The 27674-nt window shown below is 39.3% G+C and overlaps 1 long non-coding RNA gene across 1 annotated transcript in view; it reads left to right on the forward strand.

Moving 5' to 3' along the window:
- LOC108945293 (uncharacterized) overlaps positions 1-27674 on the forward strand; it is a 160189-nt gene that overhangs the window by 114069 nt on the left and 18446 nt on the right. The window lies entirely within an intron of this gene.

A 27674-nucleotide genomic window follows, 5' to 3' on the forward strand; every position in this document is an offset into this window, starting at 1 on the left:
ATATAATAGATACAGGTACTCCGTGTAGCCGTACTATCTCCTTAATATATAACATTGCATAGTCTTATACTGTATATGTAGATCTGAGCGGTAGGTAATGATCAGATTTCGTGAGCTTATCGACAATCACCCATATGGAATCAAACTTACGATGAGAACGAGGTAAACCCATGATAAAGTCCATGTTTATCGCCTCCCATTTTCACGTCGGGATCTCTATAGTCTGCATTAGCCCTCCGGGCTTCTGGTGCTCTACCTTCACCTGCTGGCAACTAGGACACTAAACAACAAATTCAGCAATGTTCTTCTTCATGTCGTTCCACCAATACACATCCTTAATGTCATGATACATCTTTGTCGACCCAGGATAAATGGAGTACCACGAATAATGTACCTCTGACATAATCATGTCTCGTAGCCCTGCCACATCTGGAACAAAGAAACGACCCTTGTATCTAAGAACCCCATCTCCCTTGAGCTCTAACAACAACTTCTTCTGCTACGGAACTAGCTCTCTCAACTCGACCAACTCTGGGTCCTTGTACTGCCTCTCCTTTACTTCAGCTATGAGAGATGATTTTGAAGTATTTTGGAGTACAACTCCACCACTGCCAGAGTCTACTAACGGAACCCCCAAACAAGCCAATTGATTAATCTCTCTAGTTAATTGTCTTTTTTCTGCCTCTACATGTGCTAAACTACCCATAGATCAATGACTTAAGGCATCTGCTACTACATTAGCTTTGCTTGGATGGTAGAGAATGTTAACATCATAATCTTTCAATAACTCAAGCCATCGCCTCTATCGCAAATTCAACACTTTTTGCTTGAAGATATATTGCAGGCTTTTATGATCTGTAAATACATCAACATGAATTCCATATAAATAATGCTGCCATATCCTAAGTGCATGGACAACTACGGCTAACTCGAGGTCGTGGGTCGGATATTTCCGCTCGTGCTTCCTTAACTTCCTTGAAGCATACGCAATTACCTTCCCATGTTTCATTAGGACACATCGTAACCCGACACCTGAGGCATCACAATACATGCCATAACCATTTGGACCCTCTGGAAGTGTTAGAACTAGCGCTGAGGTCAACCTGTTCTTAAGCTCTTGGAAACTCTGCTCGCAAGCCTCTATCCACTGAAACTTAGTTGCTTTCTGTGTCAACTTCGTCAATGGTGCCAAAAGGGAAGAAAACCCCTCTACGAACCTCCGGTAGTATCCTGCTAAGCCTAGAAAGATACGAACCTCTGTCGGAGTTGTAGGTCTAGGCCAGGATTTCATAGCCTCAATCTTTTGAGTGTTTACCTTTATATCTCCATCGGATACAATGTGCCCCAAGAATGCTATAGACTTCAACCAGAACTCACATTTAGAAACTTAGCATATAATTTACTATCACTGAGGGTTTGGAGTACCGCTCGTAGGTGGTCCGCATGCTCATCCTCTGAATGTGAATATACCAGAATATCATCAATAAATACTATCACTAATAGATCTAAAAATGGCCGGAATAGGCTATTCAGAAAGTCCATGAATACGGCAGGTGCATTCGTCCACCCAAAGGACATGACAAGGAACTTGAAGTGGCCATATCGGGTCCTGAAGGCTGTCACTTGGGAATATCTTTCTCCCGAACTCTGACCTGGTGGTACCCCGACCTCAAATCTATCATTGAAAAACATCTAGCTCCCTGTAACTGATCAAACAAGTCATCTATCCTTGGAAGTGCATACTTATTATTAATAGTTACCTTGTTCAGCTGCCTATAATCGATACACATCCTCAGCGAGCCGTCTTTATTCCGTACAAACAATACTAGTGCACCCTAAGGTGAGGTACTGGGCCTGATGAAACCTTTTCTCCAGCAAATCTTTTAACTTCTCCTTCAACTCCTTCAATTTAGCAGGTTCCATTCTATACGGAGGTATGGATATTGGTTGAGTTTCCGGAAGCAAATTAATGCAAAAATCAATCTCTCGCTCTGGAGGAATACCTGGAAGTTCATCTGGAAATACATCTGTGTAATCTTTGACTACTGGAATAGACTGAAGTGTAGGTATCTTAGCATCTGCATCTCTAACTCGTACAATATGATAAATGCACCCTTTTTGCGATCATTTTCCTCGCCTTCAGATAGGAAATAAACCTACCTCTGGGTAAAGATTTTCCCGAATCATTGTACATTGCAATTTGAATTAGGAATTCTGGGATTCTTTGAGATTTCATTCAATCTCTGTATTACCTACCCATTCAAGGATTGGCTCACCCGAAAAATGAAATCTAGATGTCTTTGCTCGACAATCAACTGTGCCATAGCAAGATGCCAACCAGTCCATGCCCATGACAACATCAAAATCCAACATCTCTAGCTCAACTAGGTCGGCTGAGGTCTGACGACTACAAATTGTCATCGTACAACCTCGGTAAACCCGTCTAGCAATAATCGATTCTCCGACCAGTGTAGATACCGAAAAAGGATCACTTAGTATTTCAGGCACTATACCAAACTTCCCCGCGACAAATGCGGTAATACACAATAAATTATATCCTGGTTCTATCAAGGCATAAGCATCGTGAGAGCAAATGGTCAACATACCTGTCACAACGTCTGGTGAAGACTCTTGGTCCTGTCGACCGGCTTAAGCATAGCTACGATTCTTTTTACCACCTGAACTAGAACCTCTACCTCTGCCTCGACCTCTACCCACCGAAGACTGAGACTCGCGCCCTGAAGGATGCACGGACATAGATAATCCTGTCTCTGAATTCGCTGGTTGTGCCATACCCCCAGAATCTCTATTTGGGAAATCTCGCATCATATGCCCCGGACGTCCACATGTATAACAATCATCAGAACCGGCTCGGCATTGGCCCAAGTGTCCTCTACCACATATGTCACACCGCGGCGAAAATGACCATGTCTTCCCTGAACCTCGTTGTCGCTGCAAACCCAATGCCTGTGAGCTCTCACCTGGTCCTGACTGAGTATAGCGGTCATACCGGTAACCCTGTAACTAAGGTGGCAGACGCCTAGGTGGCCGTTCAAAGTACTGGCATCTATAACTACCCTGAGACTGCTCCTGAGACCTGGCAAATCTCATCCTCTTACGATGTCCTTACTCAGTCCTCTTTGTACCCTCCTGCCGATGCCTGCCCCTTTCTATATTCTGGGCGAATGCCTAAATCCGGGAGATATCCATACTATCCTGCAATGCAGTGGTGTCACATACCTCGGTCAACTCTGGGGCCAACCCTGCTATAAACCTGTGAATCCTATCCCGCATAGTAGCAACTATGGATGGTGCATATCTGGCCAATGAGTCAAAATGGAGACTATACTCTCGAACACTCATATTGCCCTGCTTGAGGGCTAGAAACTGATCGACTCAAGCCTGTTGGATCTCCCGCGGTAAGTACTGGTCAAGGAAGGTATCCGAAAAATTCTCCTAAATAGCTGGAGGTGCATCATGTCCCCTAGACCTCTCCCATCCCTCGTACCAAAGGATGGCTATATCTCAGAGTCGAAAAGTTGCTAGCTCAACTGCCTCTTTCTCCGTGGCATGCATAACCTGAAAGATCCTGTGAAGCTTATCTATGAAATCTTGCGGGTCCTCCCTCAGATCTGTCCCCGTGAACTCTAGGGGACTCAAAGCAATAAACTCTCGGACCCTTGAACTCCCAGACCACTGACAAAATCCTGCACTAGCGGATGCCCAAGCCTGTTGCTGGGTAGCTACCAACTGTGTCAACAAATGCACCGCACTCCTCAAGTCTTGATCCGATGGAAGCGAAGGGGGAACTGGATGTGCGGTCCCCTATGAATCTCCTCAGGTGGTGGAGTAGCCGGTAATGTCTATATAGATATAGTGGATCTCAACAGATAGATTATCATAACTCAAGTCGGAAAAACTCACAGACACACTGGCTTCTTGCCAAATGTTACGCACAATTCCGTGTGGATATGATATATGAAATGTCGAGGCGTACGGCCCGATACAACATAAATAATAAACTGTGCACTGTCGAGGGTCGAACGGCATGAACCATAGATGTATCTATTAAACTGCCGAGGCGAACTGCCCGCTCCCATGAGAGTGTGGTACATAAATCCTGCCGAGGCGAAAGGCTCGATCCCATAAGAAGTGAAATACAAATTCCTGCCTAGGCGAAGTACCCGATCCCATAAGAAGTGAAATAGAAATTCCTGTCGAGGCTAATTTCCCGATCCCATAAGAATAAGAGGCTTTGACGGATCCTTGACCCCACTCACGAATAAACTTGTGAGTTGAAATTTCTTTAACAAAACCCTCTCAATGAAACATATATGTATATATGTATATATCACGGAAACATGCCATAGGAGGAGTAAAATTACTCGGTGTCTAATCGTGAAGTCTCTATATTAGCAAGTCTAGTCTCAAATAGAATATAAAGAAGGGGAATTAATAAGCGAGAGACTACTCAAATAGTACAGCTATAGCATGATGTGAACCTAAGTCTACCTCGACAATAACATGAATTTAGCTAGGTACGGGCTATCGTCACCTCGTGTGTATGTAGTCCCCACAACAAGTAGCACATATCAAACATATCACCTAGGGGTAATTTCCTCCTCACAGAGTTAGACATTAGACTTACCTCGCTCCGAAGTTCCATAACAGGCATCAAAGCCCCTCTAACACCTCAAACCAATGCTCACCGCTCTAAAACTAGTCAAACAATGTGCGAACCAATAAAAATACATTCTAATACTCATAACAAATCAATTTAGACAAATTCCCAACTTCGCTCGAAAAGCCAATAAAGCAACCATAGGGCCCACTTGCCCGTATTCCGAATATATTCGAAGATAAACATTACCCATAATATTATGAACTCAAATATATGATTTATTCTCAATTCCATGCCCAAATTCGTGGTTATAATCCAAAAATACTAATTTCTAGGTTTTATACCAAAACCCCAAATTTCTACTAATTTCCATGCTTAAATCCATATATAAATCATGTATTTAACTCATAATGTGAAGAAAACACTTACCCCATTATAGTTGACGAAGATGGCACTCCAAAAGTTCTCTAAAATCGGCTCTCATGGATGAAATGAAGTGAAATTGAGTCAAACCCTCGTTTTAAAAGAAGCACACTGCCCAGCTCGATATTCGCACATGCAGTCCAATAGCCACTTCTGAGGTTCCGCACCTGCAGAAATTCCATCGCAGGTGTGGTTTAAGCTAGGCCTAACATTTCCCGCATCTGCGACCCGGCAGCGCTTCTGCGGCTGTTTGTGCGAAGGTGCGGTCCCTCTTCTGCAGAACTTGACCACATCTATGTTCCCAGCCTTCCCCAACCAGAACCGCTTCTGCGACCTGCTTGGCCGCTTTTGCGGGTCCGCACCTGTAGCCAAAACCTCGCAAGTGCGGTTACACCAGATACCAGCTGCCTTAACATTTTCCTTAGTCCAAAAATCAATCCTTTAAGCATCCGAAACTCACCCGAGGTCCCCGGGACCCATCCAATTACACCAACCCATCCCATAACATAACACGAACCTGCTCGAGGCCTCAAATCACATCAAACAATATCGAAATCATGAATTGCACCCTAATTCAAGCTTAATGAACTTTAGAACTTCAAACTTCTATATTCGATGCCGAAACATATCAAATCACGTTCGATTGACCTCAAATTTTTCACACAAGTCATATTCGACATTACGGACCTGCTCTAACTTCCGGAATCAAAATCTGACTCCGATATCAAAATGTCCACTCCCGGTTAAACTTCTCAAAAACCTTCAAATTTCTAACTTTCGCCAAATGACCCCGAAATGACCTACGGACCTCCAAATCCACATCCGGACGCGCTCCCAATACTAGAATCACCATACGGAGCTATTCCAAGACTCGGAATCCCAAACGGACATCAATAACAGTGAAATGCTCTTCAACCCAATCTATGAAATTCTTCCAAAATGCCAACCTTCCACAATAGGCGCTGAAACGCTCCCGGATTATCCGAAACCCGATCCGGATATACGCCCAAGTCTGAAATCATCATACGAATCTGTTGGAACCTTCCAATCCTGATTCCGAGGTCGTTTACTCAAAAATAAAACCTTAGTCAATTCTTCCAACTTAAAGCTTCCGAAATTATAATTTTCTTCCCAAACTAACTCCGAACTTCCCGAAATTCAATTCCGACCATACGTGCAAGTCATAATACCTGAAGTGAAACTACTCAAGACCTCTAATAGCCGAACGATGCGTTAGAGCTCAAAATGACCGGTTAGGTCATTACATTCTCTCCCACTTAAACATACGTTCGTCCTCGAGCGTGCTAAGAACTGCTCTGGAGTTGTCCGAAATCATTTTTAACACCTCGTGCACCTAACCGGGCTACCACAACCCAATTGAGCACATTAGCTCGAGCAAATCTGAGGATTCTCCCTTTTATTCAGCCAAGTTAGCCTTAGAGCCAAATTCCAACATCTGAAATCCTCTACCAGGTCTATTCCCAATATACGAACACTGTATCCATCACTACACGATGTACCAACACATGATTGAATACCCTTACAGGATTCTTACCATGCACCGCGTAACTCATTTGCCTAAGGCAATCTTTCCAAGGCACAACAACTAAAATTTCCACTGACCCGAAGCCCGTGGTATACCTCATGACCAATTAAGCCTTGCTTTAACTCTCGCAATACTGCCATGACAGAGAAGATGTGTCGAACTCATAACCACCTGCCGAATCACAACTCATGAAGTCTTTTTTTCCTGACAAGAACCATTACCTCATTTTGGACTGAATATCAATATTTACTCTTTAATGTGCCTCATATGAATCTGATCGCACTGATCCCAAGTCCAATAATCTCGTCTCACCCAGTAAAAGCTGCTCAGGCAATAATCCACCTCAGACACTGCCAAAAATCTTGTATGATGCCACAATGTGCCAATAAGATACAAAGTCGAATGTGATACATAAGGAAAAATAATGAACTCTGGAAAGAACTACTCAACCCAAGTAACTAATTAAACAACCGAAAGGATGTTATGAACCTTCCTCAGGAAATGAGAAGCAAAACATGCAATAAAAGATATGGGAAACCGTACTCAATAACACACCGTTGCGGCGTGCAACCCGATCCAACCATGATACCTGTAGAGGCGTGCCACCCGATCCAAATAACATATCCATGGAGGCATTCCACCCGATCCAACCATATATGCGTGGCGGCGTGCCACCCGATCCACACATAATAATCTTAAAGAAAACACACATTGAGACGTAACGCTTATACTCACGAAATGCCCGAATATCAACCATAAGCACGCCAAGTGCATAATACAATTCCTGGGGAGATGGGTAGCATCATACGCTATAAAACGCAAGCACAACTATGGTGCAATAAATGACCTGCATCTCGAGAGCCATCCTGCTTATATAACAGCATAACTATACGGGATCTCAATACGAGTGCGAATAATCAAACCGCCTCACAAACCACATGGCATAATAGAGACTACACGGAAGGGCCGACAACAGAAATAACATTCAAGGCCCGAAGACCCCTTCGAAAACAACGCTACGCTGAAATGAACACATCCGGCCCGATATAGAGCCCACATTCACATTTAGATCCATCCACGAACCTCAAGTCGATTCTGATCATACCGCACTGGGCTAATAACCTTTCAAGGATCCACAATAACCCTTTTTCCCATGACACACAAGAACAGCCGTCAAATCCAGAATAGACTTCCACAATCCACAACCAAATAAATCGAGCGCCCTTCAGGCATACATTCTCACATTAGCGATAGTACCACAATCTCCATACTTGGTTTTAAATCTTTAATCAATCAAGTGACTACATGTCACACTTATACAATCTTCCCGCGGGATATGCTCCCACGGCCTTCTGTACCAGGTAACAAGTCTGCACATCCATACCACCGGTCATACTAATGTCGTAAAGCGAATCAAAGATCCGCAATTCAGTACACAAAGCCTCTTACACATGACACTGATCTCAGGTGATGCTGAAGACAGTACCAGCTTACTCTAAATATCTGAATTCTTTCCTGCTCATCCGAGCTCATGACATTCTTGTCGACATCAAATTTTAACCTTGATCCTCAACTTCCAATTTCCATGCCGCTCACTGCACCTAACATACCAATACGTGAGAGTACAAGAATTCCATCATGACTCCTGATCCACTAATAGACTAAATACTCTATCACATAGCAACCTTTTACATAACTCATTTCACGAGAACCATTGCAACACGCGACTGAATTCCCATAACCGCAGAAAATACAATCCTCAAGTAGTGGTCTAAACCACCATAACTCTTTCGGGATCCATCTACACATGACAGGCCATAATACTCGAATGCCTCCAAATAAAATCAATTACGGCGGTCGTCAAGCCTCGCACGTACTGCCACAAATCACATGTATAACTTAACATGCTGGAGGAACTGATCATTGCCACCATCATGACAATTCAACCATTGCTAACCGATTCGACTTCTTCTAATTTACTCTCGACTTGACTTAGGAATACTAATAGCTCCATTCAAAACTTCATGAGCCCAAATCCGCAGTCATCCTGAGTGACCTTATTTCACGAGACCACGTTGTCTCCAAAACCCACGAACCATCTCATACCCTTCTTATGCGCATATTTGCATCTTCAACTGGTACACCCATTCTAAAAAATCCCTCTATGAATCCGAAGTCATTATCTCCCATTCCTCCAGTGCTACACAGCAGACCGATGATAACATAGAACACTCCAAGCCCCTTTCATAATCCACTGCAAAAGCTCGATACTTGACCATACCACAGACTCGAAATCCTTAGGCACCACACTTAAATTTTGAACCTATTAGGACCATTTTTGAGAGTCACCCACTTTGACTCATTCCCAAATACAATCAAACTCCAATGCCCTGCCAGCATATGAACACCCTCTCAAAGAAGCAACAAGTTGAATTCCTTTCCTTGTACATCATATCCATACGAAGCATAGGCTCTGAGTCTTCCCAAAAACTTGAACATGAACAGATAAGGCCAAATATAGCACACATTCCTCAAATTCTTTTGCTCAAACTACCACTGATGTTTTTTTTCCTTAGTCGTAATAACCCACCAATACACTGATAAACAGAAACCGCTCAAGTAGACAACCACACAATCCCACCATAGACGGTGGGCTCTCCCACTTAGCTTGAAGCTATAATTACATAACCCTGGAACCAACCGAGATTCCTTCTTCCCCATTGACGTCAGCTAAAAGTTCAACAATGCACTCAAAGCTCGAAGTCATGTTGCATCCAAATAAAATCCGTGGACCTAGTCTCTGCCCACCATGAATTCCCAAATGGCTCCAAACTATCCTCAAGGCATGTGGTCATCCTACCACAGAACCCATATGTTACTCTGCCACTCTCCCACTTTGGTCAAACCCTCCTCCTTTAAGGAAGTACTCAACTTCTGTTTTCTTATACTTGGCCTTCTAGAAGTTCAACCACTGCAAGACACTTCCCGCGTGTCCTTCCTCATCCTACACTGCCCAGTTGTTGCGCCAATTCCAAATCCATATCTGTAACACTTGAACCAATAGATCGCTACCACTCTAAACCTCTCTGAAGAACATCCTTCTCGAGCCATCAACATTAGGATTACTGATTCGATTCTGAACCACAGCATAGTGCGATCTCTAACAGCCGCTTCACCGGCACTATTCCACAATACCCTGCCCCAAAGGCGAATTGAAGAAGACCATAACACCAGCGAACTTTAACGCATTTAACAAGGGCGATGACACCACATTACCATTGAGAACTCTACCACACTCAAAAATATCAAGCCTCATCACTCCATCAACCCCAAACTTGAACAATCATAGTACGATTACCTTTCTTTTGCTGGGATTAAATGCTGAACCTCTACATCGCTGAGAAATCCTCCTTTTAAGTCATTTACTGCCCCGACACATAGACAAGCATCCTACCATTACATCAGTACTGTGAGATAGTAATTCATGAACATCATAGCAACATGTGCATAGCCTCAAAACTATCCTAAATATAGCTACTGAGCTGAAATGATAGAACATCCTTCCGTAAGAAGACGATAATAACTTGCTAGAATGCGCAAGGAGAAATATCTTGTCCACGTCTGTAGTACATCTACAACTCCTCGATGCCCAATTGACAAGAGCGTCAAACATCGTATAAGAATTAGTAGGAAGGATATAAAGGAATAAGCCTCAAAGGAATCAAATCGCACGATGAGGAATCAAGAAAAGGAAGTGCTCCTAAAAGTCTTGTAGCTTCTCGAAGATAGGTACAGACGTCTTTGTACCGATCCGCTAGACTCTACTAGACTCGCCCATGACTCGTGAGACCTAATGCTCTAATACCACGTTGTCACTACCCAAAAACCATTAAAGGTCATGATGGCACCGGACACCGCTGTCAGGCAAGCCAAAACTAAATACTTAATTTGATTCTCATTTTAATATTTTTAAAGTCATATTTTCCTTCAATTAAATAGTAAAAGATGGGATTCACAGTGTAAATAATAATATTCTTAATAATTTCAATACAGAACAACCCATAATCAACCCAAAACCCGGTGTCACAAGTGCATGAGTATCAACAAGGAATGTAAAATAAAAATACAGCATCTGTCCGGAATAAAAATTTGGAAAAGAGCAATATAAATACTCTGAAGGAGACTCTGCCGGCTGCGGGTCGTAATATGGAATGCAACTCACGTAAGTCCCCGCATGTGTACACGTTTCTACTCTCACAAGGCCACTAGTCACATATGTACCTGCACAAACATGTGCAGCAAGTGTAGTATGAGTACGTAATCAACGTGTACCCAATAAGTATCTAGCCTAACCCCGGAGAAATAATGACGAGGGGTCAACATCGACACTCACTAGTGGTCCAATAACATCAGGTACAATTAAGAGGTAAGTAAATATGAGGCAGAGTAAATAAATGAGATAAACAAGTATAAATCACGTGCTACAAATCCCCCTCTTTACGAGGAACTCCAGCTCTCCATTAGAAATTCACTCCTTAACTGGAGCATATAAATTGATATAGTGGATCTCATCAGATAGATTATCATAACTCAAGTCGGGAACACTCACAGATACACTAGCTTCTTGCCAAATATTACGCATGATTTCGTGAGGATATAATATAGGAAATGCCGAGGCGTACGACCCGATCCAACATAAATAATAAACTGTGCACTGCCGAGGGTCGAACGACACGAACCATAGATGCATCTATTAAACTGCCGAGGCGAACGGCCCGCTCCCATAAGAGTGTGGTACATAAATCCTGCTGAGGCCAACGGCCCGATCCCATAAGAAGTGATATATAAATTCCTACCGAGGCAAACGGCCCGATCCTATCAGAAGTGAAATACAAATTCCTGCCGAGGCGAACGGCCCGATCCCATAAAGAGGCTTTGACGGGAACTTGACTCCACTCACGAATAAACGTGTAAGTTGTAATTTCTTTAACAAAACCCATTCAATGAAACATATATGTATATATCACAAAAACATGCCATAAGAGGAGTAAAATTACTCGGTGTCTAATCGTGAAATCGTGAAGTCTCTATATTAGCAAGTCTAGTCTCAAATAGAATATAAAGAAGGGGAATTAATAAGCGAGAAACTACTCAAATAGTACAGCTATAGCATGATGTGAACCTAAGTCTACCTCGACAATAACATGAATTTAGCTAGGTACGGGCTATCGTCACCTCGTGTGTATGTAGTCCCCACAACAAGTAGCACATATCAAACATATCACCTAGGGGTAATTTCCTCCTCACAGAGTTAGACATTAGACTTACCTCGCTCCGAAGTTCCATAACAGGCATCAAAGCCCCTCTAACACCTCAAACCAATGCTCACCGCTCTAAAACTAGTCAAACAATGTGCGAACCAATAAAAATACATTCTAATACTCATAACAAATCAATTTAGACAAATTCCCAACTTCGCTCGAAAAGCCAATAAAGCAACCATCGGGCCCACTTGCCCGTATTCCGAATATATTCGAAGATAAACATTACCCATAATATTATGAACTCAAATATATGATTTATTCTCAATTCCATGCCCAAATTCGTGGTTATAATCCAAAAATACTAATTTCTAGGTTTTATACCAAAACCCCAAATTTCTACTAATTTCCATGCTTAAATCCATATATAAATCATGTATTTAACTCATAATGTGAAGAAAACACTTACCCCATTATAGTTGACGAAGATGGCACTCCAAAAGTTCTCTAAAATCGGCTCTCATGGATGAAATGAAGTGAAATTGAGTCAAACCCTCATTTTAAAAGAAGCACACTGCCCAGCCTGATATTCGCACATGCAGTCCAATAGCCACTTCTGAGGTTCCGCACCTGCGGAAATTCCATCGCAGGTGCGGTTCAAGCTCGGCCCAACATTTCCCGCATCTGCGGCCCGGCAACGCTTCTGCGGCTGTTCGTGCACAGGTGCGGTCCCTCTTCTGCAGAACTTGACCGCATCTGCAGTCCCAGCCTTCCCCAGCCAGAACCGCTTCTACGACCCTCTTGGCCGCTTCTGCGACTCCGCACCTGTGGCCAAAACCTCGCAGGTGCAGTTACACCAGATACCATCTGCCTTAGCATTTTCCTTAGTCCAAAAGTCGATCCGTAAATCATCTGAAACTCACTCGAGGCCCCGGGACTCCGTCCAATCACACCAACCTGTCCAATAACATAAGACGAACCTGCTCGAGGTCTCAAATCAAATCAAACAACATCGAAATCATGAATCGTACCCCAATTCAAGCTTAATAAACTTTAAAACTACAAACTTCTATATTCGATGTCGAATCCTATCAAATCACGTCCGATTGACCTCAAATTTTGCACACAAGTCACATTCGACATTATGGACCTACTCCAACTTCCGGAATCGGAATCCAACTCTGATATCAAAAAGTCCACTCCCGGTCAAACTTCTCAAAAACCTTCAAATTTCTAACTTTCTCCAAATGACCCCGAAATGACCTACGGACCTCCAAATCCATATCCGGATGCACTCCCAATACCAGAATCACCATACAGAGCTATGCCCAGACTCGGAATCCCAAACGGACAACAATAATATTGAAATTCACTTCAACCCAATCTATGAAATTCTTCTAAAATGCCAACCTTCCACAATAGGCGTCGAAATACTCCCGGGTCATCCAAAACCCGATCCGTACATAAGCCCAAGTCTTAAATCATCATACGAACCTATTGAAACCTTCCAATCCCGACTCCGAGGTCCTTTACTCAAAAATCAAACCTTAGTCAATTCTTCCAACTTAAAGCTTCCGAAATTATAATTTTCTTCCCAAACTAACTCTGAACTTCCCATAATTCAATTCCGACCGTACGTGCAAGTCATAATACCTGAAGTGAAACTATTCAAGGCCTCAAACTGCCGAACGACATGCTAGAGCTCAAAATGACCGGTCGGATCATTACAAACCCCCGGGCCCACGTGGCAGGAATCCGAAAATGTTTGAAGAAAATTGTTGCTTATAACCTCATGAACTTAAATATATGATTTTCATCTTATTCCATGATCAATTTCGTGGTCAAATCCCATTTTTATCCAAAACCTAGATTTTCATCTAAACCCTTGATTTTATCAAATATTTACATGTTAATCTACCTATAATCTATGTATTTAACTCATGTTATGTAGAAATTACTTACCTCAAAGTGCTAGGTGAAAACCCCCATTCCTAGAGCTCCAAAATCGCCCAAGCGATGAAAGAAAATGAGCTAAATGACCTAAGTCCCGCATTTAATAAGCTGTGCACAAGTCTCAGATGTCGCATTTGTGACACCTGGTTCACAAATGCGACAAATCCATCACAAATACGAACCTGGGCTTCTACTGCCAAGGTCGCAAATGCGACCAAGGAGTTGCAAATGTGGACAATGTTGAGATCGCAAATGCGACCAAAGTGTCGCAAATGCGGACACTGTTGAGATCGCAAATGCGACCAAAGTGTAGAAAATGTGAACACTACCCAGATCAGGCTTCTTCGCAATTGCGAAGCCTTCCTCACAAATGCGAACAAATTCTCGCATTTGCGAGACCTGCAACAGCTACCAAGAAACATCAGAACACTGAAGTTTTTCTCATCCTCCCGAACGTCCAAAACTCACTCGAGCCCTCGGGGCTCCATAACAAACACACACACAAGTCTAACAACATCATACAAACTCGCTCGAGCAATCGAAACACTGAAATGACATCAAAAATCACGAATCGGACGCCAAAACGCATGGATTAACTCATGAACTCAAAAACTTCTAAAAATACTCTTGCATGTCCGATTCCTATCAAATAACCTCGGAATGATGTCAAATTTTGCGTGTAAGTCTTAAATGACATTATGGGCCCAATCCAACTTTTAGAACCGGAATCTGAACCCGATATCAAAAAGTCCACCCTCGGTCAAACTTTCCAAAAACTATAAATTTCCATTATTCGCCAAATAATCCCGAAACGACCTACGGACCTCCAAATCAACTTCCGGACGCGCCCCTAAGTGCAGAATCACCTTACAGAGCTATTCACATGCTCAGAATCCCAAATAGACGTCTATAATATAAAGATCCACTTCAACCCAAACTTATGAAATTCACCCAAAATGCAACTTTCACTATTAGGAGCCAAAACTCTTCCGGGTCATCCAAAACCCGACCCGAGCATACGCCTAAGTCCAAAATTATCATACGAACCTATTGGAATCATCAAATTCTGATTCCGAGGTCGTTTACTCAAAACGTTGACCGAAGTCAAACTTAGCCTTTTAAGCCAACCTTACGGAACCAAGTGTTCCGATATCAATCCGAACCCTTCCAAATCCCGAGCTAACCATCCCCGCAAATCATAAAACAGTAAAAGCACGTACGGGAATTCTTATTTAGGGGAACGGGGTTCTAGAAAGCAAAACGACCGGTCGGGTCATTACACTTAGCAACTACTTTTCTTTCTTATATTCTTAAATGTTTTCTTATTTAATTATTCTATTTATTGAGTGTAGTTTTTAAATATTATACTAAAAGGTTGACAAATGGAAAAATATTGTTTTAGTAGAAAAGTAGTTTAAATATAACATGGAAATGTATTAGGCTTAAAATTGAAAGTATTCTTCGATAGATCGGCATTCGTATGTTCAAGTGTTTTAAATTGAGACCATTTGATCGTTTATTCGTGAAACTGGTTTCATATACAGTCAGACCTCTCTATGACAGCATCCCTATATAATAATACTTCACTATAAAAGCCAAACTTTTTCAAAACTAATTTTTATGTTATGTTATAATATATGTTCTCTATAACAGCACTTCGCTATAATATCCAAAAATATTCGGAACAAACGAGGCTGTTGCAGAGAGGTTTGACTGTATTTATAGTTTTGTTACATACTCTAAAAGAAAACAAATTATATAATGTAAATATATATTGGTTTTAAAATCTTAAAAATTAGGACTTTTTACACAATTAAATAAGGAAAGATTTATAAGTAAACCATACATTAATTTTCATGTCCAAGATATTAGGAAAATTACTAAAATGACTATTTTGTACAATGTAAATTCTATTTTTAAAGGATAAAAAAGATGAACGACATTTCGCTAAAGGCTTTCGTACTTATTTCTGATATCTTGTTTGGTAAATGTTTTCAACCTGTGTATAACTAATACTTGTATTAGTTATACACCATACTTGGTATTATCCTATGTATAAGTAATGCATAGAAAACCATGGCATTAGTAATACCAAGTCTACTAATGCATGCATTAGGTTGGTTAAAGACAAAATTATCCTTAAAATTCCTTAAAGCTTGAGATTATGGAGGGCATTTTTGTAAACAACTATTTTTCTTAAAAATTATGCAATGCATTATAATTTTAATACACCACACCAAAAGTAGATAAGAAATAATATATGCATAACTAATGCTTGCATTACTATAGTCCATGCATTATTAATACACCTTATTATGCATTATTCTTATATACCCTACCAAACGACCCCTTCATTTTTTTCAGCTTTGTGAGATTCTTACTCATAAGAGGTAAAGCATATAAAGACGATCAATTAGCTTAAAACTCCAGCTAATATCCAGAGGTCGTCTAGTTTATGGAAGTTATTTGCAATAGATTTTACACTACATTTGACTCCATCAATTCAATTATATCTCCGATTTTTAACTTCAGAAATAATATTCTAGTTGTAGAAATAGCATTGATAGATTACATACCAAGAATTGCAAAAACAATCCTAGACATAAGGCGAATTGTTTTTGCAATTCTTGGTATGTAATCTATCAATGCTATTTCTACAACTAAAATATTATTTCTGAAGTTAAAAATCGGAGATATAATTGAATTGATGGAGTCAAATGTAGTGTAAAATCTATTGCAAATAACTTCCATAAACTACACGACCTCTAGATATTAGCTGGAGTTTTAAGCTAATTGATCGTCTTTATATGCTTTACCTCTTATGAGTAAGAATCTCACATAGCTGAAGAAAATGGGGTCGTTTGGTAGGGTGTATAAGAATAATGTAAAATAAGGTGTATTAATAATGCATGGATTAGTAATGCATGGGTTAGTAATGCAAGCATTAGTTATGCATATATTATTTCTTACCTACTTTTGGTGTGGTATATTAAAATTATAATGCATTGCATAATTTTTAAGAAAAATAGTTGTTTATAAAAATGCCCTCCATATTCTCAAGATTTAAGGGACTTTAAGGATAATTTTGTCTTTAACCAACCTAATGCATGCATTAGTAGACTTGGTATTACTAATGCCATGATTTTTTATGCATTACTTATACATAGGATAATACCAAGTATGATATAACTAATACAAGTATTAGTTATACACAGGTTAAAAAAATATACCAAACAAGGTATCAATAATGCATAGAGCTAATGCTTGCATTATTTTTTCTAATACCTCCTACCAAACCACCCCAAGTCTTAAATATTTGTAGATCAGCTAAAGCTTGATTAGACTATTAATTAAATGGTTCTTTTGCTTGAGATGTGTATAACTACATGCAGAGGCGGATCCATAATTTAAATTCAATGGGTTCAATTTTTAAGATTGTTGGCATTGAATTTATTTTAGTGTTCAAATCTAATATTTGTTGAGATTTAGTAGATTTTCAACATTTATTGAGATTTAATAGATTTTCACATATAAAATTTTACCCTATATCAAAAGTTATCGGTTCAGTTGAACCTGTAGCCTAAAAGCTAGATATGCCCCTGACTACATGATGGTGCATTGGTCCACATCCAATCCACACTCAATAGTGAGTAGAAACTGTCGTTCGAAAAATAGTACCCAACAAGAGTCGGGGTCGATTTTCACATAGAGTTTATTATGGGTGCTAGGATGTATACTTGATGAGAGTAAATGAAATAACTCAATTGCGCTTCCAAACAAGGGATTTTATTTTCAACTTCAAAAATTAACATTAATAAGATTAAACTAAGGAGAAGAAACTAGAAAGCGAGTAATTATTTTTGTTGTTTTTATCAAATGGGTAAAAGGCCTAGGGATGTAACCTTCGCCTAGGTGCTAACCTAATGGGTAAATCACGTTAAAACTTATTTTAGTAATCGGGGTGTATTATAACTCTCAACTCTAAATTACCCACTCAATACCTCTCGGTTGTAGAGTGATTTTTTTCAAATTGGCTTTCTCAAGCCCAATTGGGTATCACTTCATATAGTTGACGTGAGCTCAAGTCGGGTTTTCCTATCTCTATGTAATGACCCGACCGGTCGTTTTGAGTATTATAACCTTGCTTCCCCCTTTACTGCTCAAATTGTACTTCACAGTTGTTGTGTGAATTACCGGGGTAAATGGTTCGGATCCGATGAGGTTTTGGAATAAATTAGAACACGTAGTTCCAAGGTTTAAAGCTTAAGTTAAAATAGTGACCGGATGTCGACTTATGTGTAAACGACCCCGTAATGGAGTTTTGATGATTCCAATAACTCCGTATGGTGATTTTGGACTTAGGAGCGTGTACAGAAAATAAAGGTCCGTAGTAGAATTTGGCTTGAATTGCCGAAAGTTAAATTTTTGGGATGTTTGACCAGGCGGTTGACTTTTTGATATCGGGGTCGGAATCTGATTCTGAAAATTGGAATAGGTTCAATGATTTCGAATTAAGGTGTAATTCGTCGTTTCGATGTTGTTAGGTGTGATTTGAGGCCTCAAGTAGGTCCGTATTATGTTATGGTACTTGTTGATATAATTGGTTGAGGTCCTGGGGGTCTCGGGTGAGTTTCGGACGGTTAACGGATCAAATTTGGACTTAAGAAAATGCTGGAACTTCTGCCTACTGGTATGATCGCAGCTGCGAAGATTTTGATCGTAGGTGCGAAGCCGCATGTGCGTGAGATCAGTCGCAGAAGCGGCCAAGAGTGGGACTGGGCAGTGATCGCAGGTGCAATGAATTTTGCCACATCTGCGAGGCCGCAGGTGTGAAAGTGTTGCGCAGATGCGGACTGGGGTTGGCGTGAGGTGACCGCAGGTGCGAAGGGGAAAGCGCATCTGCGAGCTCGCGGATGCGAGATAAAGGCCGCAGATGAGAGGTTTTGGGAGGCTGGTTGTTTCCACAGGCATGCATTTTTTTTTCGCAAAAGCGGATGCGCAGGTGCGCAAATCTTGTCCGCAGATGCGAAAATCGACTGGGCAGAACCTTAAAATTTGAGGGTTCAATATTTTTCACCCATTTTCGGATTTTGGAGCTCGGGTTGGGCGATTTTTGAGAGAAAATTTTTCACACAACCTGGGGTAAATGTTCTTAACTCCCTTGTAATTATATTCCATGAATTCATCTTCATTTTTAGTGTAAGATTACTGAATCTTCAAGAGAAATAGAAGGAAATTTCTATAATGTCATAAAACAATTGTTTCAAGTTTGAATACCGATTTGAAGTCGGATTTGAGTGAAATTAGTATGGTTGAACTTGTAATTGGATGGGTTGTCGTATTTTGTGAGTTTCGTTGGATTTCAAGATGTGGGCCACACGGGTGATTTTTGGGGCGTAATTTCGAATTTTGAGGAAATTATTAGCATTTTGATATGGAATTAATTTCTATGAATTGTGTGGACTGAATCAAATTAATTGTGGTAGATTGGAGACGTTCGGGAGTTGATACGTGCATAATGAGATTTCTGGAGCATTGTTTAGCTTGCTCGATATTGGATTCGGCTTGTTCGAGGTAAGTAACTCTTCTAATCTTGGAGTTGAGGGTATGAAACCTGAATATATGTATTTTGTAAATTGTTGGGAGGTGACGTAGATGCTAGGTGATGGGCGTGTGGGCGTGCACTATAGAAATTGTGACATAATTGTTATATGGAATTTTATAGTTAAATAACCTTGGCATTTTCCATGCGGTTTTATGTGTTAAAGAAATTAAGCTGAAAAGCATATTAAAAATCATGTTGAAGCTATGTGCCAGTATTTTTGAGACCCACAGAGGTCATATTACTGTAAATTATTGTATTAAATTGAAAATTCATATTCAGTCATATTCATTTCATTGCATATCATAACTCAGTTTTATGACTCTATTTTGATGCATATAAATATTTTAGGCCGAATGTCCTATTTTACTGAAATGCCGGAGTGGCTTCAGAGGTTTATGACTGAGTGAAGCCGAGAGCCTTATTTGTGAGGATGAGTGTGGATCGGGGCTGCCCGCCTGCAACATACTTTATTATTATAGCACGTGCGTTATCCGTGCAGCACGTGAGTTGTCCGTGCAGATTATAGCGCTTGGGCTGAAGGAGCCCCTCCGGAGTCTGTACACACTCCCAGTGAGCGCAGGTACCTACTGAGTGCAAGTGCTGAGTGACTGGGAGGCATGAGTGATTGTGAGGTATGCCCGAGTGGCACGAGTGACTGTGAGGTTTGCCCGAGGGGTTGTATATGAGTGATGTTCTGCCCGAAGGGCTGTTTATGATTTTATCACTGAGTTGCTTCGCATTGTCATGCACACATGACATATAGGCATAGAGATGTATTTTTTCTCATGTTGTACAACATCACATCATTCATGATTTTTCACACATTTTTGACAGATGAGCATAGTGATGCATTTGTTTTTATACGGGTTATTCGGAAGGAAAATGAAACATCTTATTTATTATTGACAAGATTTTATGGAGAAATTTATTGTTTTCAAACTATTCACATTTTTGGCAACTCTGGCAAACGATTTGGGTTTTTACTGATGTATTTGAAAGGAATAACTATTATTTTTGAAATCATGATTTGGTGGAGCATTTTATCTCTGAGTTACTTCTGGTATTATTTGCTTATTAATATTATGGACTGTTGTGGACTATTCGTTTTGGACCCGACCTTGGTGGAAGCTCGTCACTACTTTCAACCTACGGCTAGGTTTGTTACTTACTCAGTACATGGGGTCGGTTGTACTGATGCTACACTTCTGCACATTACGTGCAAATATTGGCTGTTGTTGTTGTTGTGCTCGATGGTTGCGGGACTTGAAGATGTACCTGCGTTTCTGTTGTAGCTGCCTTTTGTTCAGGGTAGCCTTAGATTTATAAAAGCTCTGTTTATGTATTATTTAAACAGACTATGTATTTATTTTATTTTATGTATTTATTTCATTTTCGCTTTGTATACTCTATTCTTAGAAGCTCATGATTTGTACTACCAGTTCTTGGGGGATGTATAAGATTAAGATCTTTATTCACTTAAATTGCTTTAATAATTGTTATTGGAATTGGATAATTAAAAGTTGGCTTACCTAGCGGGTTGGGTTAGGTGCCATCACGACTAGTTAGATCAAACCAGTGTTTTAAAAGGTAAGAGCGTGAAGCAGGGCGTTTTACTTAATACGGGGCGAGGCAAAAGTTTCGATACATGAGGTGTAAGCCCCAAGGATCTTTAATTTTTAAAATTTATGAATTAATAATATAACATTATTACACAAAAATATAAAAGATACATTAAAGTTCAAGAAAACTAAAAAGAATTAAAGAAACTCATATAAAATAAAATATCTAGCATGTTTTACAAGTATAAATAATGCAATATTGTTAAAGTTACTATGAAATATAAATAACTACAATGTATTAACTTTCAAACAATTAAAAATTATAATTTCTTAGGAAATATTACCAAACTGCATATTTTACCTCCTTAAAAATAAATACTCAATTAATTTTATCAATACTATAATTTAAAATATTACTCCATTATGAATAAATATAAAATTATTTTTAAATTGTAAAATAACAAATATATGATAATTTTGAGAGACATAGAACTAAGACATGAAGATCTATCAAGTAAAGATATGAATTTTGGTTTTCTATTTTTAGAAGAAATATTCAAATGATATTCATCCTCACGATGTTCCCAATTAGTAAATATGCAATACTATGGTTCGTTATTTGAGTTATTCACAATTTTCATATTCCTATAGATTAATAAAAACTTTAATCATTCATTTGTTAAAACATTTTTACAGTAAATAGTGCTAATTAGTGAATACAACACATAATTTGCATACAAATTGTTGAGTGAGTCTTATGCGTTGAGCATTAAGCATGTTAGGGCGCACAATTGAGGGGTCTCTCCATGGGCCTCCGATTGGACCCCATCTACTGGGCGTACCCTGCTGGTCCCCTCACCTACTGCTGTATTTCTCCTCTGACTAGCCGAAGTCTTCCTAGTCACCGTCATCTGTGCATGCAAATGCCAACACGTAAGTTTAACTCAAATTTCTAATAACTTAGTTCTATAACACGATTTAGATTTTAAAGAAGGGTAACAAACTCCTAAATGCCCTATAGTCCCCTGCTTATATAATGTGGTATACAACATATCTATAAACAAGACTCTACTAGACACGCTTTGTAGACTCCCTAGGACATAACTGCTCTGATACCACTTTTGTCACGCCTCGAACCTGGGGGGGCGAGACCGGCACCCGGTGCCTCACCTATCCTTGCGTACCAACTTGCGACTAAGGGAATATGAACATATAATGTCATACTTTGGCGATGGGACACATTGCAAGACAATTTGCGAAGCAAAATATAAAACTGAATGGAAACCAACGCTGACTAAACATCAATATAAAGCTGGGTTGGCAAGGCCGTCATAACTACTACAACTGAAAAACCAACAAAATATACATATAAGGCCTATAAGCCCAACATAGTTAACTAGCTGACAGGTTACGTCTAAAAGCCTCTACTGATGGATGTATCATGATCAGAACAAGGGCCTGACCTACCCATAATCTATATACATATATACATAAGATGTACACAAAACGTCCAGACTCGGCAACTCTGAAGGACCTGGAGCTTACCGATAAAGCTGAACTCGGGCAACACTAACTGAGGAGGTCTACCCATCTGTTTGTCTGAACCTGCACGCATGAAATGCAGCATCCCCAGAAAAAGGGACGTCAGTACGAAATAACGTACCTATTATGCAAGCCAATAAAATAACTGAAAGCTAAAACTGAACTTATAATATGATAACTGAAAGTAACTGGGAGTCAAAGATGATCTGGAGATATACTTACCTGCTGATACCGACTCAACTCTCTCAACATAGTAAATAAAATAGATGTCCGGCCCTATAAGGCTCGAAACGTGTAAATGCTCTGCCGTAGTAGGCACGCTCATAGGCGCTCGACCATACTAGGCTTTGTACCTTGGCCATTATGGGCTCGCTCATAGGCGCTCGGCCACAGTAGGCTCGGTATATAACTTACCATCTGATCAGAGGTTTCCCAATAGGGGCCTGCCCATCGATTATAGCTCGATGGTTGTGAAAATAATAATATATATATATATATATATATATATATATATATATATATATATATATATATATATACCCTCTGCTATCTTGAATGGAAGAAAACAATACTTAACTGAATATAATGTCTCGATAAGGGAGCATACTGTAACTTCTGAGACTAGGATAATGTGAATAAATTCATGAATACGAACTTCTCTTTATGTCTCATTGTCAAACATATGTAGTTATGAGATCATGCCAAAATGAAGGAAGGGCTTAACCTTAACATACCTGGAGTAGGGAAAACACTGTATGATATTCTTTGGAAAGATTGCACCGTACTCTCTTAGAATTGCAAAATCCGTTGCTATTACGCAGTAAAATTTCGTATGAAATCTTTGCTTAAGATCGTTACTTTTCTTTGCTGCTCAATAAATTCTGAAGAATCATCCCCTTTTCAATTAAATGATTTCTACTAATATTGTAGTAGTAGTAGAGAAAAGTAAATAGTTTCACTTTGTCTCCAAAAGTGACGTGATTACGTGGGACTTTTTGATCACACATGTATTATACATTTGATCAAAAAAATTTGTCAAGCCTTCATCTAGATAATCATAAGAGAACCCCTTCTTTAGGTGTATCCACGTCCACCTACTAAGTAGTGATTAGTCATTCTAGCTACTTACACATGGATTCATGCCCACACAATTAAGAATTCGTCCACCTAGTCGTGATGGCACCTAACCCAACTCGCTAGGTAAGCCAATTAACAATTATCAAATTAATGAGATTTATTAAGAGAAGAAATGATAATACAACTGCTGTTATACAAAGAATTTTCCAAGGACTAGTAGTACAAATCATGAGCTTCTAAGATTTACATTTTTACAAGATTGAATTGGAATAATTACTATATCTATTTGAAATGTAAATGAACAGAATTCAAATCTAATGCTACCAAGGATAAGTGATAGCCATAACTAGAACACAGGTACATCTTTTAATCCAGGTCCCACCGTACACAACAACATCAACATCCAACATCTGTACGCAAGGTACAGAAGTGTAGTATGAGCACAAACGACCCCATGTACTCAATAAGTAACAAACCTAAACTTAGGTTGAAAGTAGTGACGAGTTTGGACAAGAGTCAGTGTCTAACTCCAATAACCAGCAACAATTCATAACAACATAATACGAATGGCACAAGAAATAACTCAGATGTATGATGCTCAACTCGTTTACAATTACGGAAAAATAGGCATATTTTACAAAGATGTAAGTAAAACTCCATTCTTTTCACCAAATCACCAAAAATATGAGTAAGTCTGAAAACTGTGGTTTTTCCCAAAATTCTTTCAACAATAAATAAGATATTTTATTTTTCAGATAGCATGAGGAAAGTACATCTCTATGCCTACATGTCAATATGCAAGTGAAATCCTGAATGTCACCAAAACTGGGGAGCATAAGGAAATGCATCTCTATGCATGTATCTCAAGTATGAATGTCAAATGCAATGCATCTCAGTGATGAACTCATATACTCACACTCTCAAAGTACTCCATCTCACTGTCTCGTATTCTCACTCATCATACTCAATACTCAGCACACTCAGCCACTCAGTGTTACACCCCATATTTTCGTACGTAAAAGTACGCCATAAGTAAATTGATGAAAGCTCGAAAATGAGATATTACATCCCACATTTTCGTACATTAAAGTTTCGTCGTAAGTTAATCGACGTAAGTTCGTGAATAGGATTATTTTGAGATTATAATCATTTTGCTATTTCTAACAAGTGATGAGTAAATTCATCAAGGAGAGAGGGTAAGAAAATCGAAGAAACTGAATTTCGTCAAAGTTTGATATTTTGGGATAAAATACGACCCGAGCTAAAATACCTGGTATTTAAGGACTAATACCATACAAGGTTGCATATGACCATGATAATATGATGTATAAGGTGTATTAAAAATGAGTAAAATTTTAAGTACTTTGAGATAATTCTTAATTATGCGGGTAATTGGTTAATTACCGGATAACAAAATATTACTCAGTTAGTTAATAAATTATAAGATAAGATTAAACCCCCCCCTCCCCTCTCCCCCAAAACGTGGCAGCAAGCCACTTTCCAAATAAATGACTCATAGTCACTTTGGATTATGTGGCAACCTAGTATGTTAGTTACAAGACATCTCATTCCTAATGTTTTCATTTTCTAATAACACTTTAATTCTAAGACTTTTAACAAAAACTTTCCATAACTTTAGTAACTCACTTCTCTTAACGTTTCTGTTAAGCATAGTCATAATCTCTTCAAACTTCACCAAGACTTTCCTAACTCTTTTCATAGTTAAGAATACAAGACATTTCATTTCTAACATTTTCATTTCTAACAATCAGACGTGATTTCTTCATTTCTAACACTACAACGTGATTTCACATGATTCATTTCTAACACTACAACGTGATTTCTTCAACCAACGAGATTTCTTAACACAATAGCAACGTGAGATTTTGTGATTCTAAGGGAGTACGGTGCAACCTTTTCCAAGAATATCATACGTATTTTTTCCTACTCCAGGTATGTTAAGGCTATCCTGTCAGGACCCAAAATTCCCTCCTTCGGACCATGATAGCGCCTAACATTTTACTTGCTAGGCAAGCCAATGTTAGAATAATATTAATAAATTTTTAAACTATTTTTAAATTATTAATAATCAAAGAAACAAAAGCGGAAGCAAAGTTTGAAACATAGTGAAATAATCCATAAAAATAACGGTGCCTAAATACCATCCCAGAATTTGTGTCACAAGTGCACGAGCTTCTAGAATAAATACAAATAATGGTCTGAATAAAATAAAGCTGTCTGAAAATAAACATAGAGCTAAAGTAAAATAGATGGGGACTTTAGAACTGCGGACGCCATGCAGTTATACCTCAAGTCTCCTCTAGTAGCTGAAATCTGAGCAAGTCTATGGTACGCCGCTAGGACCAACTTCAAAATCTGCACAAGAAGTGCAGAGTGTAGTATCAGTACAACCGACCCCATGTACTAGTAAGTGCTGAGCCTAACCTCGACGAAGTAGTGACGAGGCTAAGGCGGTTCACTTACATTAACCTGTACGCAATATTAATAACAACAATAAATAATAGAAATAAATCAGGTAACTCATTTATAATAATTGAAATGAACCCAGCAGTCATAATTCATTATTATTTCAACCAATTATGTTGCAGCGTGCAACCCGCTCTCACAATATTTTCATTTCAATCAAGTCTCTCATATATTTATTTCAATCAAGTATATATATAGACTTTTAAATAAGTCTGCTGCGGCGTGCAATCTAATCCCCAATATTGACTTTTCAATAAGTCTATTGCGGCGTGCAATCCGATCCCCCAATATTGACTTTTAATAAGTCTGTTGCGGCGTGCAACCCGATCCTCAAATATTGACTTTTAATAAGTCTGTTGCGGTGTGCAACCCGATCCTCCAATATATCCATTTCAATCAATTCTTATAGAAGAAATTTCCCCATAATCAAGGAGAAAATAGGCAGTTTAATATTTAATATGCTAAATGTCAAATAACAATTAAAACACATAATTCAAATAGCATGTAACAATTAATGCAGGAATTCAAGAATTAATATTTGACAAAGAATAGGAGAGAAATAATTATTATAATAATTAATTTATGATTTAAAATAATTTATAATATTTTCAAGTAAACAGGCAAACAATTAATTTGACGATGTATAGACACTCGTCACCTCGCCTATACGTCGTTCACATGCAATTCACATAATAAATAATTTAAGGGTTCTATTCCCTCAAGTCAAGGTTAACCACGACACTTACCTCGCTTTGTAAATTCCAATCAATTATTCAACTACGGATTTTCCTTTTAATTTTGTCTCCGAAAGCTTCAAATCTATTCACAAACAATTTGATATATTCAATACTAATCATAGGAATTAATTCCATATGAATTTATAAATTTTCCGGATAAAAAAAATCAAAAAATCATTAAAATATTTGACAGTGGGACCCACATCTCAAATCCCGGAAAAACTCACAAAATCCGAACACCCATTCCGATACGAGTTCAACCATACAAAAATTGTCCAATTCAGGTATCAAATGGACCTTCAAATCTTAACTTTTCTTTTTTGAAAGATTATATAAAAAATCTGATTTCTTCCATCTAAATCCGAAATAAATGATGAATATAGATATGAATTTGTGAAATATAATCACTTTTGGTTGAAGAACACTAACCCAATTCAAAGTCGTGAAAATCTCCCTTGAAATCGCCCAAAATCCGAGACTTGAAACTCAAAAATGAGTAAAAATGGCTAAGACCCGATTTTATGTATTCTGCCCAGCATTTTCGCATTTGCGGGCTATATTTTCGCACCTACGGTCACGCATTTGCGAGAAAAATCTCGCATTTGCAAAGTAGGGCTACCAGGCAAGGTTCCGCATCTGCGGACATTTCTCTCGCACCTGCGACGTTGCAGAAGCGACCAAACGACCGCAGAAGCGGTCTCTTCCACAGAAGCGATACAGCCTTCGCAGAAGCGGTTGTGCATTTGCGCCCCATTTCTCCGCAGTAGCGATGCAACTAGCTAGTGACTCTTTCGCAGAAGTGACCATCTTCTCGCAGTTGCGATCGCACACCTGCGATCACCATTGCGCAGGTGCGATTACAC

The sequence above is a fragment of the Nicotiana tomentosiformis genome, chromosome 3 (assembly GCF_000390325.3).
Source record: "Nicotiana tomentosiformis chromosome 3, ASM39032v3, whole genome shotgun sequence".
Taxonomy (NCBI): Eukaryota; Viridiplantae; Streptophyta; class Magnoliopsida; order Solanales; family Solanaceae; genus Nicotiana; species Nicotiana tomentosiformis.